Source organism: Oxyura jamaicensis, chromosome 9 (genome assembly GCF_011077185.1).
Source record: "Oxyura jamaicensis isolate SHBP4307 breed ruddy duck chromosome 9, BPBGC_Ojam_1.0, whole genome shotgun sequence".
NCBI classification, from domain to species: Eukaryota; Metazoa; Chordata; class Aves; order Anseriformes; family Anatidae; genus Oxyura; species Oxyura jamaicensis.
Window position 1 is genome coordinate 10,687,900 of NC_048901.1, and position 11,014 is coordinate 10,698,913.

Here is an 11,014-nt window from a genome sequence, read left to right on the forward strand (position 1 = left end):
TCCACAGCCAGCACTGGGTAATACGGTGCCTGGGAGGACCATGGTTAGGACGAGTGGCACAAAAAAGTCCCCAAAACAGGTTTGCAGGAGCAGGGATGCAGGAAGGTGCTTTCTTTGCAGTGCTTAGCAAGGGCAGGTCTGGGCAGCAAGTGGGGGAAAGAGATAGCCCAGCAGCAAGCAAAAGTCCCTGCCAAAAGCTGTGGATCATGCCTGCACTTAAATAGTGCCTTTCATTTTAATATTTTGCTGCAGGTTTTGTAAAGAGACCAAGAAGCTCTTCCCTTTGAGAGCAAGGTTCTGGTACTGTCTTACAGCTTCAGTGTCCTGGGGATTACAGTAGCTCGAATGGCTACCTGCAGAGTTTATCTACAAAGGATGCCTTTTCAATGCTGTTCCATCATGGGTTTATCACTCACTGGTCTCCAGAACTCAGTGCAGGCTTTAGGGGCAGTTTGCTAAAGTGTCTGCCAATGCTGATTTAGATCTCTTCGTCTGCATTGTGTGTCTTAGTCCCTCTAGCACAAGGGATCTGCTTAGCTCCTGCCTTGTCCCAATTGACTCACATTCACCTGTGAGAGACCCTACCCGAGAAAGCTTCCGGCAGCAACTCAGGCTGCTTGCTGCACATAAGGATGTATGTGTGCGGGGCTATCACAGCTGTGGGCATGCTGAGGCCTGAGACAGGGAGGGATGGGGTATTTCCACACACACACAGCAGCATGTCTGTGTGCGGTGCCCCAGAGACAGCCTTTTCCTCATCAGGCTGAGAGCAGAGATGTCAAGTGAGGAGAGCATCATCGGGGAGCACAGCTGCTGTGGGAAAGCCCCCAGGTTATTTTCTTTGTCCCAGGGTATAGGGGCAAGAGCAGGCAGCTGGTCAGGTAGGGTGGCCAGATAAAAGTCCATGCCCCCAGCTGACCACCTTGAATTACCCTACCCAGTGGTGCTCAATGGCCATGGAACAGGAGGAGTGATGGGGATGGTAACTGGGATGCAGTAGCGCTCTCCTTCACCCCCAAAGAGAAGAAAATCCTCAATATTTGACACTTGGGGTAAAGAATAAGACCACTGAGCCACCCCCTCTATCATTTCAAGATCCCTCTGGTGAGTCCATGACACCTCCTTGCCAATGCCATGAAAGGTGGATGGTGGGTCCAAGTCTGCCCAGACTCACCACCATTGTCAATCAATATCTGTCATCAGTCAGAGCTGTTTCTACATCACTGTGAGCTTTTTTTTTTTTTTTTTTTTTTCAACTCACCATCACAGAAGTTCTTCCCCATCTAAATCTAGTTTAAGTCCTGTTTCTACTGAACAGGAGTCCATATCTGTCTTTAACCAGCATTATCATCGGCAGAAAGGCCTGAGACTGAAAGGATGCAGAGATTCAACTAACCATGCCACTGAAAAAAACAGTCCTGTTGTGATCCCTTTGATTTGGCCCTAAGAAATCCCATCAAAAGATGTGCTAAATTGCTGGCTCATAGGAAAATACAAGTCATTTTATTCAGGCTTTAGGGAAGATATATTTTCCCCTTCGATACAGTATCTAGTGAATCCGTAAGTTAATTGTGATGTTTTGTAGATATCTTACCAATATTTTTGCCAGTGGTGGGTACTTTGAGCTTCTTTCACTTGAAGGATACAAAACCAAGCAACATTATATCATTACACAGTTTCCAAGGTAACTGGAGAGAAAGATAACACTGGCTGGGGTTGCACACTTTGTGATCTCACTTCATTAGCTCATTTCTTTACATCAGCTTGCTTTTCTGGCTCCATTACTCCCTTTGCCTTGAAACCCCACGAGAACTACGACTCCACCAAGTCTATCACTAGAAAGGTGATATTACCCAGTGACTATTTGGTGAGAGACAGAAAAAAAAATGTGGACCATTCACCACTCCAATTTCATTCTGGAAGACATTCATTCACCTCAAAAGGGGAATGAGGAGGGAAGTTTGTCAAGAAGAAGGAACCAAGAATGCTGTTGCCCCTCTCTCTACCTCAGTGGCCTGAAATGCTTGTTCTTGCTCTCAGAAGACCTCCATGCCCAGGATCTGAGCCATGGCATCCATCTTCTTCCCACACCTAGGTTTAACTTACCCTGGGGTGACACAAGAGCAGTGGGGAAATGTCCTGGATGGGACTTGCAAGGTGCCAGCTGGGATTAACACCTCCCAGGACCCAGAGCGAGCAGCCCCCACTGTGACTCGCAGCGACCTGTTGCAGCGTTGCACGGGGTGGGTGTTCATAGCAGTGCCAGGGGAAAAACAAACTGGGAACAGGCCTGTCATCCTTCTGGATGCATAACACTGCGTAAAAGTGCGGAGAGTGCAGCTGCCTCTTAAGAGCAACAATTAATAAGCAGTCAGCAAGTTGCAATGTGTAATAAATAAAATGCATTGAGGGGCATGCAGTTGGAGGTTCAAGTGACTCTAATGATTTGGAAACAATGTTCTCCACTGGATTTTCTAACACCTTTGCAAGACAGAGTATTAAGACAAGTTAAGACACTTTCTTCTGCAACCTCATTGCCCTATCCATTGTAGACTTTAGTTTATAACTTCAGAGCCCAGTATATAGTGTAATAGATCATTTATATTCATATAGATGTTACCCAGCACTGTACATACACAGAGCTTAAAAACAGTGTGTAACACCTGCACCTGATCATGCATACTCCAGTCATTGCTGAAAGCAGAAGGAAGAACTGCCCATAAAATATGTGCAGGTCCTGATGAAAATGATGCAGTTACTGTAGGGGAATTCATCCGTGTGGGGATGAATTTCTCCTGTCACTGGAAAGAAGCCCAGAGGAGGATGCTCTCCTGGGGCTCCCAGATGACATCTCAATTCCCACCCAAGTGCCTACAGATGGAAAAAGAAGGACTCCAGCTTTTGTGCATATGCTGGAGTCCAAGGTACTGGGGACCTGGGGCTTCATTTCCCTGTGTCACCAACACCAGTCCCACCTCAGCTATGTCTGTGGCATGGCTGCAAAGACTTTTGCTGGGCTCTGGGTTCAGTAAAAAGCTGGGTGGTGATTTCAGAGACACTGTTTACACAGAAGTTCACTGGCACTGGGTTGCTCCAAATCAAAGCTTCCCTAGCCTTGCTCTGTCCCCCCACCAGGTGTGCACTAAGTGCAAATTTTGATTCCAAAATTAGCCAGCCACAGAAAAATCAAGCCCAAACTATTTATTTCCCCCCTCCTTTTTCCAGTCCCAATGACAAGACACACTGATAAATCTGGGCAACTTGAGCCACAGAGGATGTGGATGTGTAGAATACCTGTTAGAATAACCCTTGTGCACATCTCTCCTTTACACCAAGCAGATTCCACCTCTGGCACTTCAATATTTGTGGGGGGAAAAAGAAAAAAAAGAAAAGAAAGAAGGATCCAATAGACCAAGGGAGATAGTATTTCCAAAATTAGGGTGCGTGTTTGTCTATGGTGCTGCCAGCAAAGTACACACAGATCTCTTCTGCAGCTTCAGTATGGGTTCAGTTGCCTGGATGCTGGTTGCTCCTTTTCAGCAAGGCTGAACTGGACTTCCAGCTCCATGCTTGTCCTACACCTAGCTGTGATGTTTTACCTAAAGTACAGGCCTGGTGGACAAATTATTTAGCATAGGCACCATCTGTTTATATTCCCTCTCAGAGAGACCTGAGGCATGCTGGATGTGCTGTGGGGACTTTCTGAAAAAAATATTATTTAAAATACTGCTTGTCTCCCAAGCTGTGTATTCCTGCTTCTCTTTCCATCTTTTCCCTTTGAGAACGAAAGCAAGGACAGGTCACTTGCCTTTTTATATGAGCATCTCTCTGAACATATCCAAGAGAGGGAGAGAGAGAAAAGGAAACCAAAAACACAAAACAAAATGAGAGAACATTTTTAATTGGAAGCGTTTTGTTTTCACCAGGATTTTAACTTTAGAGAGAGCCTCACAAATACTCTCTCAGGGTCCACTGCTGAACGGCTTTATTCTGCCGCAGGCAGGCTTTCATGGCACAGCACAATAGCTTTTGTTTCAGAAGTATAGGGCAATGAGGACCTTGAATGCCAGAGGTCTGTATTATATCCATAACTGTAGATTTGGATGGTGGAACGGAGGTTGGGGGAAGGTGAGAATGAAAAATTTCTCCATTGTATAGATGGAGTCCTTCCAGCAAACACCGACACAATAGGAAGCACATTCTTAAGAGCTGAAGCAGACTCTGGATAAAGACTCTCTCATTTTGTACATAATGGTCTCTGTGCTTTAACCTTGTACAGCTGCTATGACACCTGCTTTTCAAAGCCATTGTTGAAGAACAAGCAGAGCTTTGTCTGATGTATACATTCTGCGCCACACATGTTAACATTTCTCTTTTTGTATTTACTTTTGTTTCCCCCACCTTCTCTTTCTTTTTTTTTTTTCTTTTTCAAACATAACAGTTATGAATGAATGGCTGAAAACTAATTTCAGCCTTGATTCCCACAACATCGTGTCCAGTATGAAAGTCTCAATGCATTGTAATATAGAATAAAGGGCAGATATTAGACTGGGGAGTACTCTTTTCCTTTTCTATCAAATTGATGGCCTTTGTGTCTCTGTTTCCTCCTCTTCTTTCCTATTTCCCTCCCTTTCCATCTCTCTGGCTGCTTGCTGAAAGGATGGACAGAACATGGCAGCTCCCCTGCCCTCCAGTGGAAATAGCTGGAGGGCCCCGAGGTGCCGACGTGCTCACCACATGTTTGGGATGGACGGTGAGAGCCCAGGCCACCAGATGCAAGCAGTGCTCATGATGAGATGGACATGTTTGGGGCACCATGGGCCTCAATTGGCCTTGTCTTGGGCAGGCATCCAGCTGAAGCCAAGAGCAAGGAAAGCCTGAAGCACAAGGGATCTCTAAATATTTGCAAGACCAGTTCTCTTGATTCACAAGACCTGCTCCTGCTGAAAAGGACTCGGGAGCAACAGGTCATTTGGTATGAAGCACTTTGCAGAAGAGACGCTGACTTATTCAGGAAGGATTTAACCTGACAAATGAGGTGAATAATGGTTTGATTTTACTAAAAACTCTCTGTTATCTTCCTCTCACTTAGCGATCTGCTGTGGAAATAGGGCAAAGACACTGTGTCCTTCTGAATTACATTAGAGCTTCCCCACTTCTAAGCTTCCTTAGGTGAGTAGGTGCTAGCTACAGGGGGCAATGGGAATAAGAGAAACTGCTACTGATCCATCAAGGAGTAAATGAATGATGACTCTGGCCAATAGAACAGCCACAGCCCAAGCCCCAGGATTTGATAGTGAATCATTTAATGACAAGGTTATTGGTCGTGTCCACTCTGTGGAAATACCCGTGAAGTGGTGAGCAATCCTCCAACGCCTTCTCCCGCTGGGTGCTGGCCTCTGTGCCCCACAGCAGATCATCTCTACAGGGAGGAGGTTCAGTTTAATTTTCTTAAACGAGCAGAACTGGGGACAGATAGTAACCACCCATCTGGATCTGCTTCTTCTCTGACCAGCACAGGTTCCAGCTTTGCTTAAAGTCGTGGCGATGCTTCTAACTATTCCCTTCTGTGAACAGACACGCAGGCACATCGGAGATCATGGCCAGAGGTGAAGAAGAGTGATCTGCTCATGCAGGGTTGGTTGTTCCTAGTGTGAGCATTGCCCCTGAGCAGTACAAGTTACCATATCCAAGCTGCAACCAAACCCTTAATAACCACCATCCTTAAATCGTCTGGGCTTTGTGCTTCCATTTGTTTTTGTGGCTTGGGAGTTTTCCTTTTGTTTGTGGCTTCAAACCAGCTCCACTTAAAGGCAGATTTTGAAGGCTAAAAGGAAATGCCTCCTCCTCAGGTGAAGTCCCTTCCCAGAGCATGAGCCCAGCTCTTGCAGAACTGGGGGATCCCCGGGCAGCAATTTCCTGACACTGGCATTGCTGTGGCATGGGAAGAGACACTGGCAGCAGTGAGAAGCATTGGGTAGGAGCGGTTCCCAGGTCCAAGGCACATATTTACTTTGAAAAAAAGAAAGATGCTGACATATGAAATCAAAGACAGGGGACTGGTTTCTGAAATCCCTATTTGGGTTTCAGTTTTTCATGAGAATAACTCAGACGCTTGTTTCATGCTTGCTTTCCTGTCTAATTATTGATGGAAGTGCCTACCACTTTCACCTGATCTTCAGCAGGTCCATACTTGCCAGGGAAGGGAAAACTCCATGGATATGTCCAGAAGACATGCCCTGTTTTCAAAACGCTAGCAGCCAGCAGGACTGCAGGCAGAAAAAAAGGAGGGCAGGCTTTAGAAGGGCTAAATGCTGAGCTTCTGCTGGGCACAAATCTTCAGTGCTGGGAGAGGTGCAGTGGCACAAAACCTGCCTTAGGACTGTGTTCATCAGAGCAGCTGCTGAGAAGGGAAGCTTAACCAGGACTCTCATGAGATCAGCGGTACCTCTGAAACATCACACCCATTCCCGACCTGAATCGAGGTGCTGTTTCTTTTTTAAGCCTGCTTCTCATTTGACTGGTTTGGTGTGAAGCTTGGACGTGCACCTTTCAAGTCCAGACACTGTGAGCTGAATAAGAAATTTTTGCATGAGAATGACAAGAAATTATAACACAATGGTGAAAAACAAATGATGGGGTTCTGATGCTTGCCTCCTGATTAAAGCAGCTGAACTCTTAGCTAGGGACGTGTCAGACTGCCGAATTTTGCATGCCCATGAAGCAGAAAACAAGAGATGGCAGGGGAAGGATGGCAGCAGCCCATCCTTCCTCTCCCATCCCAGAGCAGGCAGTGGGATGCTCCAGGTGGAAAAGCATCAGCTGCTACAGAGAAGATCACCATGCAGGACGCTGCCCCGTGCAGTGCCCATCCTTCCCAGCAGCTGCATTTGACTGAGCTCATGTTCCTCCTAAGGTGCCCACCTACCATCTTGCTACTTCCCAGCCACATCCTAGTCTTTAAAATCTTCCCCAGCTATGCTGGCAGGGAGGTGTGAATCCCAGTGGGCTGAATTTCTTAATATTTGTGGAAGTAGGAATGTTTCTTTGATTAATAATAATAATATTAAAAATAAAAAACAACAAAGGAAAAAGCCAGAGTGGGTGCAACTTGTACATTGAATACTCAGTCCTCTTTCATGTCAGACCCCCAAGATCAGTTCACGCCTCCATATCTGTGCTGTTAATAGAGCGTGAGACAATTCAGGCACCGAGCCATCCAGAGCATAATCCTGCCATTTGAAAGCACATAAAGGCACTTCATAGCAGCAAGTGTCAATAGTCACTCCCCTATTGATATAACATCCCTTCCCTCCTCCATAAACTCCATCTAGCAAAGAAAATAAACAAGGGTTATATGAAATCTACCCCCAGCATAGCTGTAAAAGATGCATTATAGAAAAGAAAAAGAAAAAAGTCCAACAACAAAAAGGTGATGTTTCATCCAATAATTCACTTGCAGGTCCCTGCTCCTTGTTTAGGAAGTGTGTGCACAGAGGATTTCTGATGAGGGCAGGGGGAGGATTAGGGCCAGTATCCTGCACCACATCCAGAGCTGGCAGAACTGCTGGATGACAGGCAGACAAAAGCAGCAGTGCAAAGGGGAAGAGGCAAATGCTCAAGGAGCCCTTGAGCCATAATGTCACTGCATATCATTGGACATCCCTGCATCTGATGCAATTCTTGCATCCCTGGGCCATTGGAGGCCACAGTAGCAGAGCAGAAAAGGAGCACGGGCCAGGGGTGTGCCGCCAGAGGACTTTGGAAGGGAACAAAACCCATCCTGGGGCTGACCCACAGTTTGCTCCAGGGCAGGCTGCAGCCAAGGCTGGGTCCCAGGGGTGCTCGACACCCTGAATCTGCCTCTCACGCCCTGCTGCTCTGCCCCACGGGGCAAGGCAGTGCTGGCAGGGCAGCGAGAGGGCAGATCTGCAATCCCTGAGGGAGCTATCAAGGAGGAATTTAGGCACCTATGTCAGCAACCATAGCTCACAAAAGCTCTTTTCTGGCAGCTAAGTGTCCGCTAGCATCTCCATCTTTGATACAGCACATGAGCAGGAGCACTGTCCTCGTGCAAGGGCTGGGTCATGCTCCAAAGTACAAGGTCCGTAAGAAACATCTAAACCATACTGTCTTTACTCAGCCCTGGCAGTACCCACGCTTCATATCATGGTGCAAGAACTGGAGAGCCTGGCAGGTTTGAGGGGACTTACGTTCCTAGGAGTGTCTCAGGAGATGGTCGAACCTGCTGGGTGGAGGAGAGCTGGACATCCCTTACCAGTCCCATCAAAGTGCTGTTCAAAGGCATGCAGTGTCCCAGCAGCCCAGCTAACCGTGCCCAGGAAAGTGTCTGGGATGTGAATTCCAGCCTCAGAGCAGGTCCTTATTCCATCAGGTCCATGAGTCAAACCCATCCATGTCAAGATCAGGCCAACATCACTCATGGGGTCACAGAACATCACCAGACCTGTGCCCTGGGTCTGGGAATGTTATTTGAGAGAGGAGGCCAGACTCCTAAAACTTAGGAACTTTTCCCACAGTCCTTGAGGAAAAGGACTCCCTTCCACCCATCATCCCAGGGTCCTGCAAGTTTTTCAGAAAGGCCTTTCCCTTTCTCTCTGGGAGCCATTGAGTTCAGGAGCTGCTGGTACCAGTAGCTACCAGAGATCCACACAGGCGACAGAGCATCCTCAAGGAAACAGCAAAAAATAAGTGTGAATTATGGTAAAGCTGGAAAACAGCACCTTTGCTATCCTGAAAGGGCACAAGGATGTACTTCACATGCTTGGGTGCAACCAAAAGATGTAAGAAAAGACTGTCAGAGGCCAGAGCTGGGGTGAAGCAGAGGTGACTGTCCAGTTTTCGCCTCGGTCTAATGAGACGATTTGCCAAAAGAGCAAACCCTGATTGGTTAATGAACATCTCACAATTTACAGCAGCAAAATGCTGGGTGCCATCAAATGCAACCCAAAGTTAAAGCTATGACTGCTTTAATAATCAATGACTGCAGAGTATTTAAAAAAACAGCTAAGCTTTCAGGGGCTTAAGACTTATTGCTCGCATTTTCTCAGCTTTCTTAAAGAAAAAAGGGGTGTTGTAGAAAATGGTCAAATTTATCATTTATAGCAAAATATTAATGTAGCAGCAGGAGACTTGATGTGGCCATCTATCTACAAGCATTCAGACTTCAAAGGAAGCATAAACACGAAATTAATGGTTTGTCTAGTGTAAAGGAAAAATAAATGCAAATGTAGCCTCATTAATACCAAGTGGGTGACTTCTTGGTTTATGGGGTTTGGATTGATTTTGTCAAAGGCCAATAGATTTATTAAAAATGTCTTTTAAATTTAGCATCCGTATACCCATTAGTTGAAAGAAATAAAATTCCCTGCAATTGCCACCACCTCTCCTCCTCCTCTCCCCCCTCCCTGGATGTTGTTTTACCTAAATAAAGTTCTTGCATTAGGACTCACTTTCATGCTGAAATATGTCTCTTGTAGGAGCCGCTATAAACGTCAGCATTTTCCACAGCGTTAGTTTATGGGCCGAGTGAATTTTAATGGCATCGTAATCTCACCGCAATCAATTGTGGTACATGGTGAGGGGGTTAAAAAAACCTTGGGGAGTGTCCATTAACCAGAGCTCTGCATCACTCCCGGTGCTCAGGAGCTTTCACAGGGTGCTTGGAGGATATTTGCTTTTTTTTTTTTTTCCTTTTAATATCTATCCACAAAATGTTTGTTCTCAGCTGTGTCACCTCATTTTTCACAGCTCAGAGGGAGCCTGGAGGTTCCTGACTCCTCTTCTGAGGGAGGGCTCTCTGGTTGGGACACCTCGTGCCCACCCCATGCCCCCCAGCCCAGGACGTGCTGCTGTTCTCGGCCGGGTGTCGTGCAGACATCGGTGGCTGGTGGTGGCAGCAAAGTCCCAGCCCACGGGCTGGTTTGCTGTGTCTTGTGGTTTTATTCAATTTAATATCCGGGGATCTGATGATAAATCTCAGAGTCAATGTGGGATGGTGGCTGGGCTGGTTTAACCCCCTCAGTGCCAGCCTGCATGCTGGCCCAGCACACAGCATCTTCTGCAATGGCAGGTCTGCAGGATGCGCTTGTGTGCCTCTCCTTCAGCCACCAGCACCACAAACAGATGTTTGTACCCCTGATTCAATTGAGCTGTTCTGCCTGCAAACCATGGGCAGGGGATCTAAACCTCATAGAAAAAGACATGAGAGAGCTCATCCTGATCATCTGGTGCTCGCAGGGCAAAGAGCCTGAGCTGGCACAGTGTAAGAGCCTTTCCTTCTCCTACATCTTTTGACCTGTTGAAGCCAACAGCACTCTGCACAAGATTTCCACCACTGAAGGCAAAGAGGTAACTTTAGTCACGGAGGAAAGCTGTAGGATCACGTCCCCTCTGAGCCAAACCCTTAACCTAGCAGGTAGCAGGACTGACTGATGCATAGCATGGAGTTTTCATTAGAAAAATACAGGAATGCAACCTTACAATCTCATATTATGCATTTTGTGTTGCACTGCAACTGCAGATCACAATTCCCCTCTCCCAAAAACATCAGAAAGTTATTGTGAAACACAGTCCATTGGTTCAACTTGATTAATTTGGGTCATTTTAAAGAAGGAACATGCAGATATGCTTTCTGTGCTTCCATGCCTGTATTGGCAAAATGGTACAGGAGAGAACATTGGCATAATGTTACAGAAGAGAAGGAGATGGAGAGAAATAAGCGGAATGAAGAGATCTGGGCCCTAAGGATGAATTTGGTCAAGTAAAAGACAAGATGAGGGAGAGACAGGTGACTGGGATGGGGTAGAACTGTATGTACCAAATCTCTGAGCATACACAAGAAACAAAAGGTCTTTACTTGTTTTCTTTGTTAACAATAACTGGGAATGATTCTTAAGATAAACTTAATTTAAAATTAATAAACAGAACAACCTCATCCTTCCCCATAACTTGATCAATTTACTTCCATAATTCTGATCTAATTGCTTGCACA